Below are 20,811 nucleotides of genomic sequence, written 5' to 3'. Positions count from 1 at the left end.
TACAATTCTGTTGCATAGGAAAAAGCATCTTTTGCAAAATGCAGAGCCCAATTCTACCATCATTTCTTACACAGTCCCCCAAAGCTGGCTTGAGGTTAATAGCAAGCAAGGGTGACAGTGGAGAAGGCCAACGGGATCCACTGCTCTGTGGATCCAGCCCATACCAAAGCAGAAGTGCAGAAAAAGGGAAGGGATGTTGCAGGCTTCAAGCTACAGAAAAGCCCTCAGAGTCCTAGTGTGCTGAGCACAGCTTCTCAGGATGTATGTGGCCTTATGTAGGTGCTGGATGTAGCACCAAACACACAGCAACAGAGCACAATGTTAATCTTTTGTTCACAGTACCAGCTCAAGCTTGGTGATGTACAACAGAGCTGGAACAATAACATGGAAATCCCAGATAGCATTCAGACTGGCTGTAATAAACAATAATTTCCACTTCAATAGCATGCAAGGTACTCACAGTGCAGTGCAAACTTTAATTAATCCTCACAGTCCAGTTGGGATGCAGGAGGATTACATCCCTCATCAGGAAGGAAAGATAGCTCCAGCATGAAACATGGCAACTCTGTAAGAAGACACAACAACATTACACAGGAATTCCAGCCAGGACGCATACTGCACTGAAACTACACGGGAATTCAATTGGACAGACAAGAGAGAAAGAACTACATACAAACTGAAGCTCAAAATCAGCACTGCATCCCTCCCGACACCAGGCCATGAAACAGAGATGTTAAACAGCAGGCAACTTACCACCATCTCAACTATGGCATAATTTCATACTCCAGAGTTATAGCTACTGATTGAGCTAGATGAGTATTGGCAAAAGTGTTGTTCGAGCAATTGCGGGGGATTCTAGCAGAAAAGCCGAGAGCACTGCCGAGCCTCTAATAAGTGGCTGTTGTTCAGTCACGCTGCACTCAAAATAGCTTTCCAACAGAGGAAAAGCGAATTCTATTGGCTTCAACACCTGGTTGAGCAACTTAATGAGGACAAAATTGAAAGTTAGAGCTGAATCAGTATTTATTTTATAACTACATCTTCATCACACAGTCCACTCCAAAATGGGAGTTATTTCATTTCAAATCAAGCTTGTGCCAGGATTTACTGAAGGTTCACTCAGCACAGAGGTGAGGAGAAGGTTCTTTGAAAACAATTTCAGACAGCAGCTGCTTCAGAGGAGAAGTGCAATCTCCTATGATTTTTTCCCTTTTCTCCAGTTCCACCATGCTTTTCCTGAATTGTATTTCTTAACTGTATTTTTAATGCACCAGGAAAACTGTAGCAGTGCAAAAACTGTATTTACTGTTATTTGGATAACACTTCAATTTCCAGACAGCACTTCAAAGGAGATGAGCAAACAGTTATGAGAGCAAAATGTCTGCCCTGTCCACTACAGGCACCGAAAACAGCTTGTTCCTCTCACCGAAAATACTTTTTATGTATTTGAAAACCGCTGTTGTTTTACTTCTTAGTTTTCTTTTCTATGAAGCTCAGCTGTTCAGACTTAACCCAATACCTTCAGCCTTCACCTCTAAGTATACTTTTATGAAGCCTGATAATTGTTGTCTTCCTCTCTTTTTATTCAAACAGGACCATACCTTCCTTGAAGTACCCAAAATTGGACACAGCATTCCAGCTGGGGCACAGACAGCTCCAAGGAGAGCTGAAGAATTACTAAATGGTTTGTAGGTTGTAACATTGGCTATAAATTGCAACAAAGGTTTGCCTTTTTCACAGCAGCGTAACATTGTTTACTCCTGTTCAGCTTATGATCTATGTTAACATCCAAATCTTTTTCTGCCATGCTGTTACTTAGCTTGTCCTTCCTTGCCTTGTGCTTTTGCAGTTCATTATTCTTACTTAAGTGTGGTGACCTGTTTGTTTTTATTGAGTTGCATGCTCTCAACAACTCCTCAAGTTGTTCTACAATGTATACCTGTTATGTTTGATTGGCAAAACCACCTACCCACAGTAATTGGGCATAAATCAACATGCTTGTTTATTTAAAAAGAAGCTGCTCTCTTCTCTAGAGAGGAAGTCTAGCAAATTAAATCTTCACATCTTTTTTATTGAATCAGATTATCCTTTTTTATCTAGATTATTTTTCAAGTAGGAGAATTCCCTGCTGCCTCATTTTTAAAAAGACAGAATTCAGAAGTCGTTATTTGAAGATAAAAACTAAGGCAATTTAGATTTTGGCATTCTAGTCTCACAGAAGGAGGATGTGCAGTGTTCTCAGTTGTTATACCTGTATTTGTACCCAGCATCATGCCAGTCTGTGAGTAGATACTGTCGGAATCTCATTAATATGCTGTTAGATTCTCCATATAGTTGTTCCATTTTTTATTTGCTCTTTTCTTCTCCTCTTTTCTCTTTTTCTATTTTTTTTCCCTAAGAAAATAAGTATATAGAAAAATTAAGGAATTGCTGTTGTCCACTCACCAGATTTCCCATCACCAAAATACAAACTAAGACACGGAAGGAGTGAAACAATGAAAAATAAGTGAAATAACACAGGAAGAAGGAACAACTTCCTTCAGGAAGTTGAGGATATTATTTTAGAGTAATGCTAACAAGCCCAAATTTCTTTCAGATTTCTTCCAAATACTGCATACTCGATTTGCTCATACATTTCTCATTTGATCTAGTATTTTGTGTAGGCACAAGTAGTGCAACTGTGAATCTCTGCTTAACATAACAAACATTTCCCACTGGTTCAGGTAAAGTACAATTCCCCACACTCATAGTAATGGGCAGAAAGTCTTTCTCTCCCACTCCATCCCCAGGCAAGCAAACTGCTCTTCTGTTTACTTAATGTATTTCATTATAGAAATCTTTGCTTATATGCAGCAAAACACAGTTTTTCTCCTTCATAATTTAGCTAATTTGTTGCTCCTCCTCAATAACAAGATACAGAGGCAAATCAATATGCCATCTCCCTCCTCTAACTGCTGTTTTTTACAGAATAAGCACCAATTTTTTGCCTGTGTAGAAGGACTGAAGGGGGAAGGAATTCTGCAAGTTCAGTGTCATACTGTCTCCCACTGGGTACTTCAATTTTGTAGCTATTAGTTTTCATAATTAACAGTGAATATTATGAGGACTCTATGATAATAGTGGCTTTCAATTCTAGTATTTAGCAGGTTCTTTATCTGGTTGGCTCTCCCTGTGCCTCTTTATATTTGGTGCCTAAATGCCTGCAAGGAAATCAGTATTTTCTGTTAGATGTTTAATCACAAACCTTGCAAGGAAGTTTGCTGTTTACCAAACAGTGCAGAACTAATTTCATTACCACATCAACATGCTAGATACACTTGTCAGCTCTAAAGTCCCACCTTCTTGAAAGTCCCTAGCCTGTTATTCCCTTTGGAAAAAGATTATTTTCAAATAATACAATAGCCTGATTTACTATTCCCATCATTCCACCAGAGCTTTTCTTGCTGAATGTGAGAGGCTATGGGGAACAGGGTAAATTGCACAGAAATACACTTGGTGCATGCAGTGATAGGATTCTTGTACATACTGGCTCTGGTTTCCTTCTGGTCAAATCCTCAGCCTCCTTTAAAGTCATGACCAACCTACAAAGAGAGCCTGGAGCTCTGCCCAGGGAGGGACAGTGGTTTTGCTTTGCAGAGCTGCCTTCCCTCAGCCTCAGGGAAGTCAACCGAAGCTGCAGGAGCGCCGTGCCTCTGAAAATGCAGCACATTTGGCAACTTTGTAGCAGGTTTCTGCCAACAACCTCAAAGTTCTTAGGGGACTAGAGACAGTGCTGAGGAAAACCAACTAGATAGTGAGTCACCTGTCGCTTCAGAGTTCTCAAACATCTAGACTGGATGAGTCTAGTTTGTAGCTAAATACATCAAACACTTCCCAGCTCCTACTTCTGCTCACTGATCATTAGGTGTCACCTTAGTGTTCAGTACACAAGTATCTGAGTGAAGAAGAAAATTAATTTTCTCCCTACAAGGGAGACTTCTGATGAGGTATTGGTCTTGTGTTTAAAGCTAATTGCTTTAAGCGCAAAAGCAATACTCATCTTGTTAGACTCGTTAAAGATCTAGGATCAGTTTCCATAGGCTCTGTGATCTCAATAATTTGATCTTGCCACACTGCCTCTCCACTCCCAAACAGGCGATACTAACACACCTGTTGTGCGTTACAAATCTGCATGCTCAAGGGCAGGATCTCCGTGTCAATGAACACACACAGAGTGCTTAGCACAAAAGGTCCTTTTGATCATGGTCTTCAGCACTTACTGCAATATGTAATATACATACCGTAATTTACAGGAAGAAATTACAAACCCAATACTTAAAAGAGAGTGTACTTCGTTCCTTTCTATCTTCTAAAAGGCTGGAGAAAGATGCAGAAAAATGGAAATGTGTTGAAGTGTGTTTTAAGATACAGGACACGCAGGTGGTGTAATCACTGGTGCCACATGGGAGCTGCCAACAGGCTCCTTCATTACAATAAGCAGGTTAGGTTTCCCCTGGGGCCAGAGGATCTGTGCAGCACACCACAGGCCCAAATAAGAAGCCTTCACCTTCTCGGGTTAACTGTTCCATATATCACTAACTTGTTGACATACAATGGTCTTATAGTTAGGATAACTGCCCAAGTATGTGTGCATATGAACTCTCATGACACCTCATGTATACCTACCTCAAGCTGTCCGCTAGAATACATATGGAAAGAATGAATTCCAGGAAAGGTAATGAATCAAATCAAAGAGTGAAAATGAAATAAGGCAGGTAAGAAAAAGCTAGTTCTCATTATCTTTGTATGTAAAGTTTTCAGGCTAAGACGACTGCTGTTTAAAAGCAATGAGTTGCTGCTGTAACTGTGGTTTTAACTGAAGTTTTAATAAACTCTAAAGAATGCAAAAGTCTGTATAACACACGTGTAATGTGTTTGTATAACACATACGCTCACATACCTGTTTCAAGTCACTTCTTGCTCAGCTTCCCTTCTGATGCTTACAGCATTGTGTAAAACCTTCTGGCACATATGGTGTCTCCAATGCAAAGGTGGCATCACCTGACTGTAATTGTGCCCATTTTCCCTGCAGGAATTCAGCCCTACAGCTATATTCAGAACATGAAAAATATGTGCATTAAAAATATGACTTCGCTTTTTCTTTGTGACAACCAAGCACATAATTTTCTTTCTTCCCTCCCCCCCCCCTAAAATAAAGATGGGAAAGACAGAACCATCATAGGATTATCTGAGCCCTCTATACATCATTCACGAAGATTGCAAATTGTAGAAAGGACAGTGCTGCATATGTGACTTTTTTTGCCTCATTTTGGTTCTTTATCCCTGGTTTAACAGAACAACCTTAATTTTGTATGGCCTGTAAATACTGCTATTGAAACAGTTTATCAGCAACAGAGATTTGTTTTCCATCTGAGTAGAATTCACCACGTATTTATATGTCATTTGAAGTAACAATTTTATACTGTAAATGCATTTGCAAGCTGCAATGCTGCTGTTGGCTCCTACAGAAGCCTCTGAAGTTTCTCGTAAGAGACAAGCAGCAATATGTTTATTGGTATAAAACAGCACAGTAAATGCAACAGTGGTTTAACAAGATTTGATGGCAAGGTACACTTGAGTATTTACTGCACAGAGGACAGGGTCAGACAAAACTGTTAGGAAGACTCTCCCGTTGAGTCATGAGGTTCAGAAAGCTCCTTCTTGTGTTCTGAGCTCCTTCTCAGAGGGGAGTTTAGATGTGGCTAGATCCAGACTCGGTCTCAGACTTGGTCAATGGTTTATATCTAAAGGATTATATGTGCACAATCAATCCTTTATACCACTTAGCTAAGACTTCAAACTTTATCATGCTATTAATCACTTACCGAGAATCTGTTGTGACAAGGAATTTCTCTGCCTCAAGGAATAACCTTGGGGGGGCATCTCTCCTCAAGGGGAGTTCCTGTCACGCAGCCATGCAGGAGAGCTCAGCAGGCCCAGGGCTGTCCACTAATTATGGAGTCAAGTCATCTTTGCATACCAACTACAGAAGTTAAGTTTCTTTCAAAGTTGGCTTGAATCAGACCTTGACCAGCACTGTTGGGTAGGGTAGGCACATTGCTCACATTAGCCCTTGGCTATCATGTCATATATATGATACAGCCACCAGGACCAGACACATCCATTTGGACCGTCACAGGTGGTTATCACTTGAGCGTCTGCACAGAAACAAAGATCAGGATGGGGCTGGGCAGGGGGAGCACAGCACCAAAGTTACGTGTACAGGACAGCAACTGAACCTAGTTGAGAAGGTCTGTTGAAAAATGAAGGCAACAAAGCGATCTACCCCATTGTAGAGTTATCCTCTGTGACTCTCTTCAGGACACATTTCTGGGAACCTTTCTTCATGACCATGATTCTTTTTTAACTTTGACCCCACTGAACATTTGTTTTTCTCATAGCTTTCCCTGTGGCACTGGGCAACAAGAATTAAGTAACATCAGCCTGGCTTTGCACTGCTGCAATTGTCAGTGAATTGTCAGACAGTACAGTTCAGACTACTTTGTCACAAACACCCCTTACAGGCAGTTCCCCTCTCGTTACTACTGTTGCCCAATAACAATAGTACTCAAAGGTCTCTGTTTAGATGGGGACCTAATTGTACCAGGCACTTTCTCTGACTAAACCATTTTTATGTGTACATACACTGTTCTGACTGATGTTGTTGATCCAGGGTAGGAGACTCCTACCTTCAGCCTTTGCCACAACTCCTTCTCTTCTGCCCCCCTCCACTTTTCTCTTTCAACCATTTACTTACATTTCCTACCTCAGTTCTGTAAAATTATTCTAGTTTAAAACAAACAAAAGCTCTCAAATATGAAAAGAAATGCACTATTTAATATTACTGCCTCATTATTCAATTGGAGAACTGAGATACTGAGAGATTAAGTGACTTGCCAGAGGAAAAGGAAGAAGGATGCAGGAAGAAAATTCAGTTCCTCTCAGTCACAGTTCAGCATCTTAAATAGAAACCTTCTTTGTTCTGTCTTCACTTTACTTCTGAACATTGCCCAATCTCTTTATGCTCAAACTTTCCTATTCTAGAGTGTATCTTCTCTGTTTTCAAAGGGTGAGTTGTCACATAGGACAGGCACGAAGGAGATTAAGGGGTTATTCTAGGCTTTTCATCTTTTTCATGGAATTTTCCTTCACTGCCACTGCTACAAGCTACAGTGAAAATAATGTCCTGGAATCACAGCTTTCCCTTCACCGTCTAAGACTTTTTTCCCTGTATCATATTTGTTCAGTGTACTGTTTGTTTGCTAGCTCCTGCCTGGCAAGATTCATCTACCTGCTTTACGCACAAATGTCAGGGATAATTCTGAAGGCTCAACATGATTACCAGTTGGCCAGCTGCCACGTAGGTCTTTAGGATTTAACTTTCCATCCACAAAATGGCATGTGTTTATTTATTTGTATTTTAAAAGTTCCTGTGCCTATTGTCTCTAGATGCACAAACAAAAGGGTTTAGCCAAATGTAAATATGCACTGCCTGAATTAGTGTCCACTAATGAAAGCTCTTCTTAGCAAACTGCAAGTAACATACTAAATCCACCCACATCTTTAAACTCCTCCATGCTCTTCTTGAAGTCTGGAGAAAAGATATACTCTGCAATGTGACCCATAGGTGAAAAAACTTGGAAGCTGGCAGTCTAATAGGGAAGTGGATTCCAGGATGGAGCACTGCACATCGCCCACTTTCAGTCAGATTAGCACAAACTGCAGTATTTTTGTATCCTTTGCCTGAGGCAGCAAGTTCTCTGTTAGGTTTTTACTACATGCAGCTATCCACTATAAAATATATTCACAGTTAACAATCTGATTAAAAGAAAACTATGTTCAGAACCTAAAGTTTACTCAATATCTAAAAAAAAAAGCATATGAACTCATATATTAACACACAGAAGGGGTGTCATGGTTGAACCCTGACAGCACCACACAGCTGTTTGCTCACTTCCCCCTTCACCAGGATTAGGGGTAGAATCAGAAGGGTAAAAGTAGGGAAAATGGTGCATTGAGATAAAGAGAGTTTAATAATTTACAAAAAAAAAAGGGGGGGGTGGGAAGTACAAGCAACAAAGAGATGGGAAAAACCCCACAACAAAACAAAACCAAGAAAAATGAGTGATGCACAGGAAAACACTTGCTCAACATCAACCAACTGATACCCAGCCAGTCCCTGAGCAACAGCAGCCCATGCCAACCTCCACTCCCTGCCGGTTTTATTGCTGAGCATGACATTATATGGTATGGGATATTCCTTTGGTCAACTGTCCCAACTGTGTCCCCTCCCAGCTTCTTGCGCACCCCCAGCCTGCTCACTGGTGGGGCAGTGTGAGAAGCAGAAGAGGCCTTGACACTGTGTAAGTACTGCTCACCAATAACAAAAACATCCTTGCGTCAGCAACACTGTTTTCATCACAATACCAAAATGCAACATCATACAAACTACTGTGAAGAAATTCTCTGTCATAGCCAAAACCAGTACAAATGGAGGTTACTAAACTGATGTGGACAGCTCTGCAGAGCCTTTATAGCTATTCTTAAAATGGCAATAATCCTTCATTTTAAAAAATGAAGCATGGGTAAAAGATTTGCACCACTATATTAAATATACCCACAAAACGATAGCAGAATGTTGTTGCTGATAAAATAGTAACTGAGAAGTCCAAAGCAAACTGCTACTAACAGCAAGAGCTTTAAGATATTCTAAATGTAACAGAAGACATTTTGGGTTTTAAGCAAAAGGAGACAGTCCTCCCAAAGTTTGGCTTCAGTAGACCTATGCAGTAAGGAGAAGCATGCCCAGGATTTGTTCTCACTCACTACTGCCAGAAGTGCAGCTAATTCTCCCAGTTATCCTTTCATCTGCACAATGCAATTCCTCTGAACTTCCCTGAACTTGTAGAGTTGTAGTATGTTCCTTACCTGGTGGGCTCAGAGCTTTTCTTGCTCACAGCTTCTCCTTCAATACCAGTCTGATTTCCAAGCATTCCAAATGCGTCTCATTTCCAAACATATTCTTCACATCTAATGTATCTAACTTCTGATACATTTTACTATCCCAGTATGGAGAAATCTGTCAGGACATCACCGTGATCTCTGCCTTTTTGTCTGAGTGAATTTAGGTGAGCTGTATTAATACCAAGCTTTTTTCTTCCCTCTCTTTTCTTCCGCTTGTTGGCCATGTATCTCCCTGTTGTTTGAAACCAATTAGCAGGTATATAGCACTGCAGAATCAGCAACCTCACTTTCCAAAGGATCTGCACTGTCTCTCCTGATTCTCCTTTGCTACTGTTACATAATCCCTTCCTTCTGGATGAGTTATTCTTCCATTTTATGCTGTTCTAGCATGAAATTACAAAGCCCCATGCTGCAAATTAGGTTTCTGTAGAGATATCAGGTGTATCAAGAAAGTCAATTCCAAGTGGCCTCAAAAAACTGCCCTTTTAAAATGTCTCTTAAATGGGAGCATCCACTAATCTTGTAGGGAACAAAGGGGAGAAAAGGCAATAGGGGCAAGAAAGATTGTGGTTAGTTTTGCATTGTAAAGTTTGAGCTTGTTAGCCTTGTTTTCAGGGTGGAAGATCCTTATTGTTTTTAGTAAGTGTGGGACATGCAGCAGCTCTGCATGTAGAGCTTCTATTAAAACATCTTTGAACACTCTCCCTTTAAAACACACTTCACTAAGAAGTAAAAAGGGAGGGGGAAGACAGAAGGAGGTTCAGAAATGTACTATGAATTTCTATGGAAGGAAAACCTTATTAGGAGGACATGAGGTGATGTCCCAGCTTATTTTAACCCATACAGGATTTGTGCACCACAGCTAACCACACACTAAAGCCGCACTCCACCAGCTGCACAAAACCCAAGGGAGACTAAAGAGAGTGATAATCACTGAAAAACCCTGCTGATGACTCCTCAGGTAGCTTTAGGCTGCCTCCTGAAAGACTCCATGTGGCTGTTTTAGAAGTGTGGCATCCCTGCCTGTCTTGTATATTGATGCAGGAGAGAAAGACAAACTCCCGTAGACAACAGTGTGGGAATATTACAATTAGAGAAGGATAAAAATGTTCAGCCTTCAAAACCAAAAGAAGGTACCCCTTAGACCACTGTGGCTTGCCACAAAACTGGAAAAGACGTACTTACATTCAAAATCAATTTGTCTATTGGTATTACTAGAATGAAAGTCCAAATTCTAGTTATCTATTTGAAAGGAAGCTGGAAAGCCAGAGTGCTACACCAAACTGGACCTGCTGTATTTCAGGGATTATTCAGAAGGTTTTGGGGAGAGAGGAATAAAATGCACAACAGAAAAATGTCGTGTTGAGTAACATGGAAATACTCTATTAACAGGTGAAAAATAAAGTCCTCATATATTTTAAGCTTATTCCTTATTCAACAAAATGACTGTTTATGTCAAAAGGAAGTTGGTGAAGGAAGGAAATGAAGATTTGGCCCTAAGTTAATATTATGCTCCCCTTGGTTTGGACTCATAAGCACCAAATTAACTTTGTGCTAATCAAGACATTAGAAAAATTCTAGAGATGGATGATTTCTGCTGATTATGGTACAAAAAGAAGCATTCGTTACATTCAGACAATACAGCAGTGCATTTCTCTTAAAAGAGTTAAGTTTTACAATATTTCCAACTTTTCATGCACAAAACTAGACAGTCTTGAGAAGCCTTTTCTTTCCTTCCTCTCTCCAGACCAGTCTCCCTTAGCCCCCTCCTCAGTGCTTCACCACTTCCATTCACAGAAGAGCAGGCAGGAGAACCAAACAGATAATCATGCTCTTCTGCTTTCCCTTTTATCATATTCAACACTTGACCCAAGAAATCAGGAAGCAATTAAAAGCTTCCATATCAACTCCCCATCCTGTTCAAATTCTTGCTTTCATTTTATGTGTCTGAAATTTGCTCTTTTAAAAGCTTGCCAGTGTGTATGAATGTGTTTGTGTGTACTTAGACATATGTATGCCCTTGTTCTTTCAGTCAAGTGATATTTTCATTTCTAACAGGGTTCAGTCATCTTTGTAATAAACACGTCCTTTAACAAAATTCTCAACCTTAATGCTTTTCAAAATGTCTCTAACGATTTTTAATTTACTGACATTTTCCCTGAGCCCCCCATCAATTTAACTATTCAAATTGCTAACACTGTTAATAATTCCTCTGTCTCCAGCAGACCCACTACGGACCTTGAAATCCCTCTGCTGCCTCGGCAGACAAGAACACATCTGGTTGCACATCCATACCATGCTGGATCAGAGTATTGATTAGCCTGGCAGCAGTGTCTCATCACCATGCAGTATGATGATTAACAGCTTCATTTTCACCACTGCTATCCACAAGGGTCTCTCACGGGGCCATTTCCTCCCCTCACTTCTGTCTTACAGTGGTGTAATTCCACTTATTTCATCACATGGAGAACAGCATGAGCACAGGGATCTGTATTTTTCTAAGGGTTTGTGGGGAAGATTTTGAGAAACATTTGGAGCTGCACGCCAAATTGCCTTCCATGTCTTTGAAACAAAGTACAGATGTCTGTACTTTGGGGGAGATTTGAAGGAGAAGCAGATGCAGGATGACCTGTCTTCAGACAAAAGCCCAAATTTTCGAAATGGCCTGACGCATACTGTGCTGGGACCTTAGGGCTGAAGATACTGAAACAAGCAGGCACAACCTTGCTGCACATCAGCTGAACTGTGCTAATTGCTCTTACCCTGTGGTATATGAAAAGCATTTGGAAATGGCTCATCTGTCAGAGGCAGTTCAGGTCTTGGAGTGTTTTGCATTCTGGCTTTCTCAACAAAGCTCCCATACAGAGGCAGCTTGCTAAGTGGCTCACCTCAGAATTTCCTGGACAGAAGTGCTCATATCTGTGGTGGTCATGCAGCTAGCAAGTGGTATGTGACAGCTGCCTAAAAGAGACCCTCCAGCTTGCACATGCAGAACAAAGAGATGAACTGCCTCTGCTGACACTGCCACAGTAATGAAAATAACCAAATAAACTCAGAGAGGGACTGGATGGTCTGCAGGAGATAGCCAGGAGAGCGGCTGTAAAGTAGCAGTGCTTCAAGGGAGAAGCACTTCAGCATTGCAGCCCAGTAATTACAGCATGAGGAACTTGGTAAAGATTTCTAGAGTCTATGTCTTAACCACAAACCTCCTGTTAACTGCGTTCCTTAAACCTTCTCCATCTTGGTTTCCTTGTTTGTGAACTTGCAGTTGAGATACCCATGCTGGGGCAATATAATTGGTTTATGTTCAAAAAATGCTTTGTGATACTGCAAAGGATGTTACTGGCTACATGCAAGCATGCAAGACTTTTTTTTTTTTTGTATAGGGCAGCATATGCGAGTTTTTCAGTCTGTCCTGATAGCTGCATGTTCTGTAAAATTGGGGTCATAAAAATTACTAAGCAGCTTGAATGAGGGGTATCAGTGCCTCTGGAGTTACATATAACTGTGAAAAGTTGTCCACAGAAAACAGAAGTCTGCCTCTCTGAATAGTGTTTGCTCCTTGAAAAACAATTTTGCTTAGGTTAGAAACAAATCTAGGAAAATAACAACAGAATTAAGTTTCACACCTCAACTGGCAGAATTGTTTCACATCTCCACTCAAGCAGGTTTCTAAGGAAGATAAAAATCATTCTTTTATAGCCCTGATGATTTCCTATATGGACTCCAAAGTTCATAATGAGGCCCTAAAGTCCCTATGTGGAACTAAATTAATCCATTCCCATGTAACATTTTTGAATCATATTATAGAGTAATTGGAACAGAATTTGGTCCTCAATCAGATGTTTTATGAAAACATACAGACACAAATTAAAACTTCAGGCCTAGATCAAAACCTAATAAAGTCACCAAAGAAAAAAAAAAAAAGTAAAAGCAGCCACACCTTCAACATCTGATAAGCAGGGCTCTGAGCTGCTAGTTCTTCATGGAACTGCTAGTTGTGGGATACAGTGTCTCTGAGTAAGCTGATCTGCTTAACTTCTTTGCAAGGCTAGCCCTATCACTGGGGTTGGCAAGTGCAGCAAAACATTAGGGACAGCCAACTGTCCGGTAAAGATATGTGGGTGATGCCACACGGGAGATTTGCTGCTTTGCCTGGGGCAACACAGCCCTCAGAGCTGCCAGCCCTGCTTCTCTGTATCTTTCAGTCTCAGATACTGCTGACACTAATGCCGAGAGGAACTGTTTCCCCATATGTATTAATTTGTAATATTAAAAATAGCTCCTGCATGCAGAAAAGCTGAGCGAAGAGGGAGGCATTCGACTCTTTTGTACCATCATCTCTGGAGATTCCCCATAGCCACAATACCTTTTCAAACAAGCTCAGAGCAACATGTTTGAAAATTAGAAACTTATCCTCACAATATAAGTAGTCAACATCAAAGAAGAGCACATGTTAGAAAACATAAGAACAGGGTTTAAAGCTCTTGATGTTGCCATTGCATTAGCACAAAATGTTGATTTGTATCCCTTACTCTGCCAATAGAAAGGAGAAAAGAAAAAGGCACATTCTTTGCAATTCCATGTTGGCCGCACTCAGATTGTTTCTCTAAAGACATGAAGGAATAGAATCAGAAACATCTAGGTTGGAAAAGACGCTTAAGATCATCAAGATCTGAAGAGCCTGTAGCCATCCATTGCAGCACTCCAGTTGTGTGAGTCATCCCACCATGGTTCCGTGAGAGCAACTACGTCACAGTTTTACAGCTGCACAAATGGCATCCAGCTCCTCTTTGTTGCCCTTGCTGCACAGACCGGTGTAGACACACTTACGTTGGGCTATTGATCCTGACACCTTTTTGTGGGGAGAAGCTCCAATTCCTATGCGACTGTTCTCAGGTGCTTACATGGTTTCTAACACATCAGCAACCCTTGCGTCTTTGCTGCCATGTGGATCTCCATCCCATACCTGCACTGAGATGGCTGGGATGCTGCACACATTAGTACAGGACATTTCAGATGTGCTCTCATGTACTCAGCACATCATGGGGCAGACTGAAGGACCTTGCTAGCACACCATCTCTCAAACGCTGGCTTGCTGCCCCCAGGCTTATTTCTGGCAAGCCTGGTTTTATCACTTTCCCCCTACAAATCCATTTTAAAGCTCTTCCAATGAGCCCTGCCAACTCCTGCACAAAGATCCTTTTTCCCCTTTGAGACAGGTGTACCCTACCTGTCGCCAGCAGGCCTGGTGTCGTGTAGACCAACCTGTGATTGAAAAACCCTAAATTTTGCTGTTGACACCAGTCTCAGAGCCAGTTATTGATCTGCTAGGTCATCTTCTTTCTTTCCTCATCATTCCCTGCAACTGGAAGGACAGAGGAGAACACTACTTGTGCTTCTGATCCCCTAACCAGTTGTCTCAAGGCCCTGAAGTCTAATTTGATGGTTCTTGGACTTCTTATTGCAACTTCATCACGGCCTACATGAAAAAGCATTAATGGATAATAATTCAAGGGCTATACCAGGGTAGGAAGTTTCATCTCATCACATCTTTAACCTGGGCCCCAGGAAGGCTGCACACTTCCCTAAGAAGGCAAACTGGACTTTCTGTTCCCCTCAGAAGAGGGTGTCCTATGACAACAAACCATTTTTTTTCTTTTTCTTTTTTTTAATAAAGTGTTTTGATGTAGGGCCTAGGACAACTTAACCTCGAAGACAGCTCCAGCCTAGATGAACCATCGTCCTCACCACGGTGTGGTTCCACTTGCAGAACCTTGTACCTATTACACAAGGGCACCCGGGAAGGTGGGGTAGTCATGGAAGAGACTCACCTGCTGCGCCGGGCAGGAACTTGTCACCATCGTCCCCTATCCCTTAAAGCACTGTGTGAATACATAGGGAGTATGTATTTCTCTCTATTAAGATCAAAAAGGCAGGGAATGGAAGGATCAGTTAAAGAAGGTTTTGCCTCCAGTGGGTGTAAGCTACTCCACAAAAGGGGCAAAGCAACTTACTTGTCTAAGAAACAAAGAGACTGTCTGGTGTTCATAAATCAGGCCATGATGCATAACGGCATTTAGGTGATGGAGTTGAGTGGGTTGCCCAAATGCCCTTGTGGATCTTGGCTTATATATATACATAAAAGGTATTAGGAAAGGCTGAGGGAAGTGGGTTTTTGTAGTCTTAGGAAGAGAAGGCAAAGAGGAGATCTTATGGCTATCTGTAACAACCCAATGAGAAGGTGTAAAGAAGAAATGTCACCCATTCCCAAACTGGGGGACAACCACTCTGTCATGGGATGGTAAAAGGAGTTGGGACACTTGGTTACTGACTCCCAGCCACTCAAGCGGTATCTGAAAGACGACTGCACCTCTGTTTTCCTTTTCCTAACAGTCATTCCTTGCAGATGGAAGGAAAGTACTCATTAATATTCCTCCATTTGATGTCTATATTTCTGGAGAATTTTAAATTGACAAGTGGGGCCTTTTGTCCAGTTCACTTTCCCTTGCAGGGTATTTTCTCAATTTCTCTTTACATTTGAGACCTAGTGCACTCAAGCTATTTGCAACGTCTACTTTACACTACATTCAGCTCAAATGATTTGGCATTTCAGGCTTCACAGCTCCTTGCCCATATCTTGACTCAGGAGCCCAGATCTTAAAACACAGTCCTCAACATTATAACTGCAAGCAGGAATTACCAATGACTGCTTTAATTCTGTCTCTGGACCAGCTTAGTTTCTTGTCCTCATTCTTTTGATATCCCTTAAAATAACCTTTTTATTTTCTGTCTGTAAAAAGGACTAGTAATGACTTTTGAAAGTGGACTCCGCTTTGACACTAACAATCAGAAGAGCCCTTTTCGTGATTAAGCATCCTGAGCTATAAACATGCTGCTACCTGCACATGCCAGACAAGTAACTAACAAATACAGTATAAGATGCTGTAGAATCATCTCCCTTAGAGAATGCTTTGATGATGTGAAACGTCATTGTGTAAACTTCAATGGAAAGGGAAAGAGAGCAACAGTTCTGTTGCGTATGACAGAAGTGACAATGGGGACTTGCAGTTTAACAAGCCCAGTCTACACAGGAAACTAAAGTAATTCTAAATTAACATAACTAATTAGCAGCCTTAGATAACATAATTGCTATGCAGAACTTCCCAGTTTTAGTTAGCACTCTGTATCAACTACTATGTAATTATTAAGGCACCATACTCTGCACCAGCAACTTAATTATCATTAGTATTGCTCCAGTCTCAAGCTTGAATGCCAATGATTAATAAAATACAATTATTTACATTGTAATTGTGGCATTTTAATTAAACTGAAAATGCACTTCGTTTGTATTTTGTCACAGTGTTAATTTTTGAAATTAAGGTCAGATCTTTTCGTCAAGCTTTTTTTTTTAGTCCCTAATTGCAAGTTAGATAGACCGATCTCTTGTCATGTTAAGAAAACATTGTGACTGTTGTGACAAATGAGTCTTGCAGTAACAAAACAGCCTCATTGCTCTGGCGTTATATAATCCCAGTGCTAATAAACAATACCTTGATATGTTATTTCTGATTCTTAAGTAACTTCAGTATATCTAAGTCCCATTTAATTTTCTTTCAGAATTAGTCTTCGCAAGGGTCAGTTCGTTATTACTTACATTATGACAGACTTAAAAGGTCCTGTTGAGACCAAAGAATTTACAGACCAACAAGACCAAGGGTGAAAGGGGAAGTGTTGGCTTACAAAAGTAAAATAATCTGCTCATTGTCACCTAATATGTCACTGTCAGAGCCAGGAATACAGTCAAGGCCTCCCAGCTCTTATTTCTGTGCTCTGCCTGCTAGATCACATTGCTCCTCATGTTAGCAAGTTTAGAAGTGCCAACTTGCATGGAGAGGCAGAGGCTTAGTCCATATTTTCATAACAGGGTTCCTGGCCTTAGTAATAATTTAAGATTATTTTATGCATTTTTGTAACTTCTCTGACTTCAGGGGATTTCCTTCTGATTTACACTAGTATAAGACAGATCAGGCCCAGGATTAATAGCTTTCCTTAGAGTGCCTGAGCACAGTAAGATTTGCTTATATAAAGGAAGAATGATTTCCCTGCCATTACCCAGAGAAATTTACTATGAATTTGCAGCAAGTTCTGCCCCAGTTTTTGCCCTCTGAGGGACTCTCAGTGCTAGCCATTAGAAACTTTATAGGTAAGCTGGAGTTTCTTTTTATATAGTCAGAATTTAACTTAACTCCAAATGTCAATGTGTTTGCCTTGGGGGAGAATAGGAAGGAGAACTACCTAGTCCATTTCAGGGATTAGTCTTCCTTGTGCTTGCTTTATTGCTGTATCTTCCAAGTTACAGCACTGGAAGCCCAGAGGTGAAATGGCTGAACACTGGATCAAAAGCCAAGTTTTTGGGAGCACAGTGAGGGAGGATTTGTCAGGCAGACTGACTGAAAAACATGATGGACAGAAAATGAAGACTGCAAAAGATTCAGAGGGGAAAAAATATCTGTCAGTTTAGGAAAGAAACAGGTTATGGAAAGGAAGATGCTTTGGGCTGGGCTACTTGAAACAGTAAAGGAATTAACACTTTGGAAGCTGAAGAAGGCAGCATAGGAAGCAAATCTGGAAGCTGAGAAGAGAGGAAAGAAGAAAATGTTATAATTGCAGTGCCACTTAAATGCGATCTAATCTCTGGCCTGGGCAAATCCAAGACCTATGTGTCTGCTCAGCCCAGAACAACAGTGAAATGACTGACTGCCAAGAAAGGGGAAACCAAATGGCTGTCTGCAGAGATAGTGCAGATATCTCTGGAGCTGTACCTGATGATACTTAAACAGGTAAAGAAGCTCTCAGTCTGTAAGGAAGAAAAGTCTATGAAGACTATGCAGATTTATAAACATGTGTCCATCATTTCTAGTTTTACAGAGGTCTAGTAAAAAGACTAACCCCCAAATCTTTTCCTCATATGGGATAAGGGTAGGTCACTAAGTTTAAAAAAAAACAACAAAACACAACATAAAAACTGATATAAAAGCAGATCAACAAAAGCAGGTAACAGGAAATATAAGGGCCTTTTGTGAAAAACTCACACAAGCCTCTCCCTCCACTTTCAAATTCCCCTTTTACATTGGAAAATCCTCATTTTAAAAGATGTAATTAAATAGCAGTAATTGTGGGGCTGGAGGCTCTTGTCATTTGATTTTTCTGCTGCTGTAACTTCTGTGAAGCTGCTATGGACTTACATAAACAAAAGAAGAATCACAAAGCCCCCTACTCTAGGGATCACTTTCCTATTGTTTTTGTTGCAGATCTCTTAATCTCTGGAGATTATTCTTCAGTTACTTAAGCATTCTAGCTGAATTTCAAGACATTGTAATAATGAGTGGGGTGAGGACAAAGGATTTCTAGGTATTAAGAGAAGCACTTTCATTTTGTCCTGAAGCAGAGGTATAAAGTTAGGGATGGCAGCTTGATTCCTGAAGCTATTGGAGGCTTTGGGAATGACAGTACTTGCCAATTTAGTGAGGAGATAACAGAGCTGATTTACACAATCTAAACACCAGGCTAGGTTCTCTAGTGCTGCATAGCCACCACAAAAGTGTCCTATATGATGGCCTCATTAGCTTAGAAACATATCAGCTGGATTCTACTGTTTAGATAAAAGAGAAGGATGCTAAAGCTTTTCTCAGTCAGATTTATTATCAATATTCTCATCTGTACCTGGTGAGAAGAGTGCAACTCTCTCTTCCAGAGGTAATCTCTGCCAGAGTAATCCCTCCTTCTATTGCTTCAAGATTATTTAGCTGCATTACACTTTATCTTAGTGCCCCTGGGAAACTCAAGCTGAGGAACAATTCTATGACCAATTTTCAAAGCACCATCATGACAAAATTATTATGACACCAGTATTTCTGGGTCTGTAGCAGCTGCCACTAGGTTTCTAAATGGAGTTTAAAATACTAGGATCAACCTGTAAATCCCTAAATTTATGGAATATGCTTACCAGAGGGACTGCCTTTTGATTCCTTTGAAACTGTCCTGGCTGAGATTTCTAGGGGTGCTTCTGTGGGAATTCTCTGACTATAAATCAAAGAGGTCACAGACAGAATGCTTTCCACAGGGATGGGGTGAGGACTGGAAACACTTGGATAAAATCTGCGTTTCGTAAAAGGGAAAGAAATTGGTTAGTGCAACTTTACTACAAATTACACATATCTGTAGTTCGTAGGGTAGGAATGAACAGCAGGGCATGAGTCTCCTCTGCACAGGGCCTTTAACAAACATATCCATTTAGTAATTGCTATGTATTTAGTTCTTTTGGGGCAAGAGGCAGAGTAATGCTTTTCTGGTGCAAAGCACTGTCACCTGAAAAATTCCCATTAGTTTCAGTGGCTCTAGATCAGACCTATGAAAAGGAACAGCCATAGAAAAAGCTCTTACAAAAAATCCAAGCTAGTTAAATGTTGACAACTGCTGTAAAGAATAATAATATTTTCATAAAGCAGACAGAGTTACAGAACTATGAGCTCCATGCAATGAATTAGATCAATCTTGAATGCTTTGCATAATTGTTCAATATTTTACTATTAGTTTCATTTTAAAAGCTTTTTTAAATGACTACTTGTACCTCCACGTTATCCTTCATATAATGTTTGGGATGCAATATACTTCTGATTTTTCAAAACAAACAACAGAAGAAATTAAAACAAAAAAAAAAATTCCATTACATAGTTGAGCATGTTCACCTTCCACTTCACAATTTCTTCAGAAGAAGGAGCACTGTAAAGATGTCAAGCTCCACATTCCATTAAAGTAAACACAAAGACAGTCATACTAAACCCACATGAAATAGTAAGCCCCAGATCACTTGAGTATAAACAATATTAGGTTTTGATGTAAACCATGATCAATTAGAGAAGTATACACAGTCCCGTGTTTTTTATGCTGAATTACTTTTGCCACAGTTCCTTTCTTCACCAATTATTTTTTGGTAAATTCACAGGGAAAACAGAAAAGAAAACAAGCAGCCCCCACCCCTCCATCGTTACAGTGGTTTACTTGTATTTCACTAATTTAGTCCAAATTATGTTTATTTTAGTTAGGTTTTCCCCAGTTCTCACTGACTTAGGTTCCTTTTCTCCGGCCAACACAACAACCCTGCTCCATCTTTCTTCTCCAGTTAGTCACTGAGAATATTAATACTAATTATTGTCTTGCTGTGCATTCAGTAGCCCTCAAAGGGTGTGATGGAAGTCAGGAGTCGGGTATTCCTGGGACAGATTCTCACTGTCAGCACAAACCTAAATGAAGCACAAATCAATGCATCTGTTTCAAAGGATATCATATACCAATTCCAGCAGAGACCTAGCCCCTTTTTGGCAATGCAACTATTGGACAGCATATGAAGTATCTGGGCAGTTAAGGAGTCTGTCTGTTGTTAGTAACTTTACCAAGTATTCCCTCCGGGCTCTTCACAACTAAATTCCAATGCTTCCATTCTCTTTATATATATTAGTTCAAATTTCATTGCTGTTTCTTGGTTCCACATGATATTTCCCCATTTGTTACCAAGGCTGGAAGGTGGGGGATGTTGCCAAGGCAAATGGAGCTGGGGATGCTAAGAAGAGGACAGAATGGGCTCATGCCTAAGGTCATCATTGATACCCTGGGAAACTGTATTCTTTCCCTACCACTGTGATACTCCTCAGATAACACACTGCAAGATAAGAAGTCACATATTTGACATGTGCTCATTAATTGCTTCCTACTCCTTAAGTATCTGATCAGGTGTACTAAGAATCT

At 40.5% G+C, this 20,811-nt stretch overlaps 1 protein-coding gene across 2 annotated transcripts in view; it reads right to left on the bottom strand.

Moving 5' to 3' along the window:
* The window catches only part of LOC119154485 (toll interacting protein), a 66,093-nt gene that overhangs the window by 30,426 nt on the left and 14,856 nt on the right, over positions 1 to 20,811 (bottom strand). For both annotated transcript variants that reach the window (XM_037402062.1, XM_037402063.1), the window contains one exon: positions 461 to 565. The gene's annotated coding sequence lies outside the window, so the exon portion shown is untranslated. The remainder of the gene's footprint in view (positions 1 to 460; positions 566 to 20,811) is intronic.

Source organism: Falco rusticolus, chromosome 10, assembly GCF_015220075.1.
Source record: "Falco rusticolus isolate bFalRus1 chromosome 10, bFalRus1.pri, whole genome shotgun sequence".
Taxonomy (NCBI): Eukaryota; Metazoa; Chordata; class Aves; order Falconiformes; family Falconidae; genus Falco; species Falco rusticolus.
Note: the sequence above shows the minus strand (reverse complement) of the source record. Positions and strands in the feature narration are given on the sequence as shown.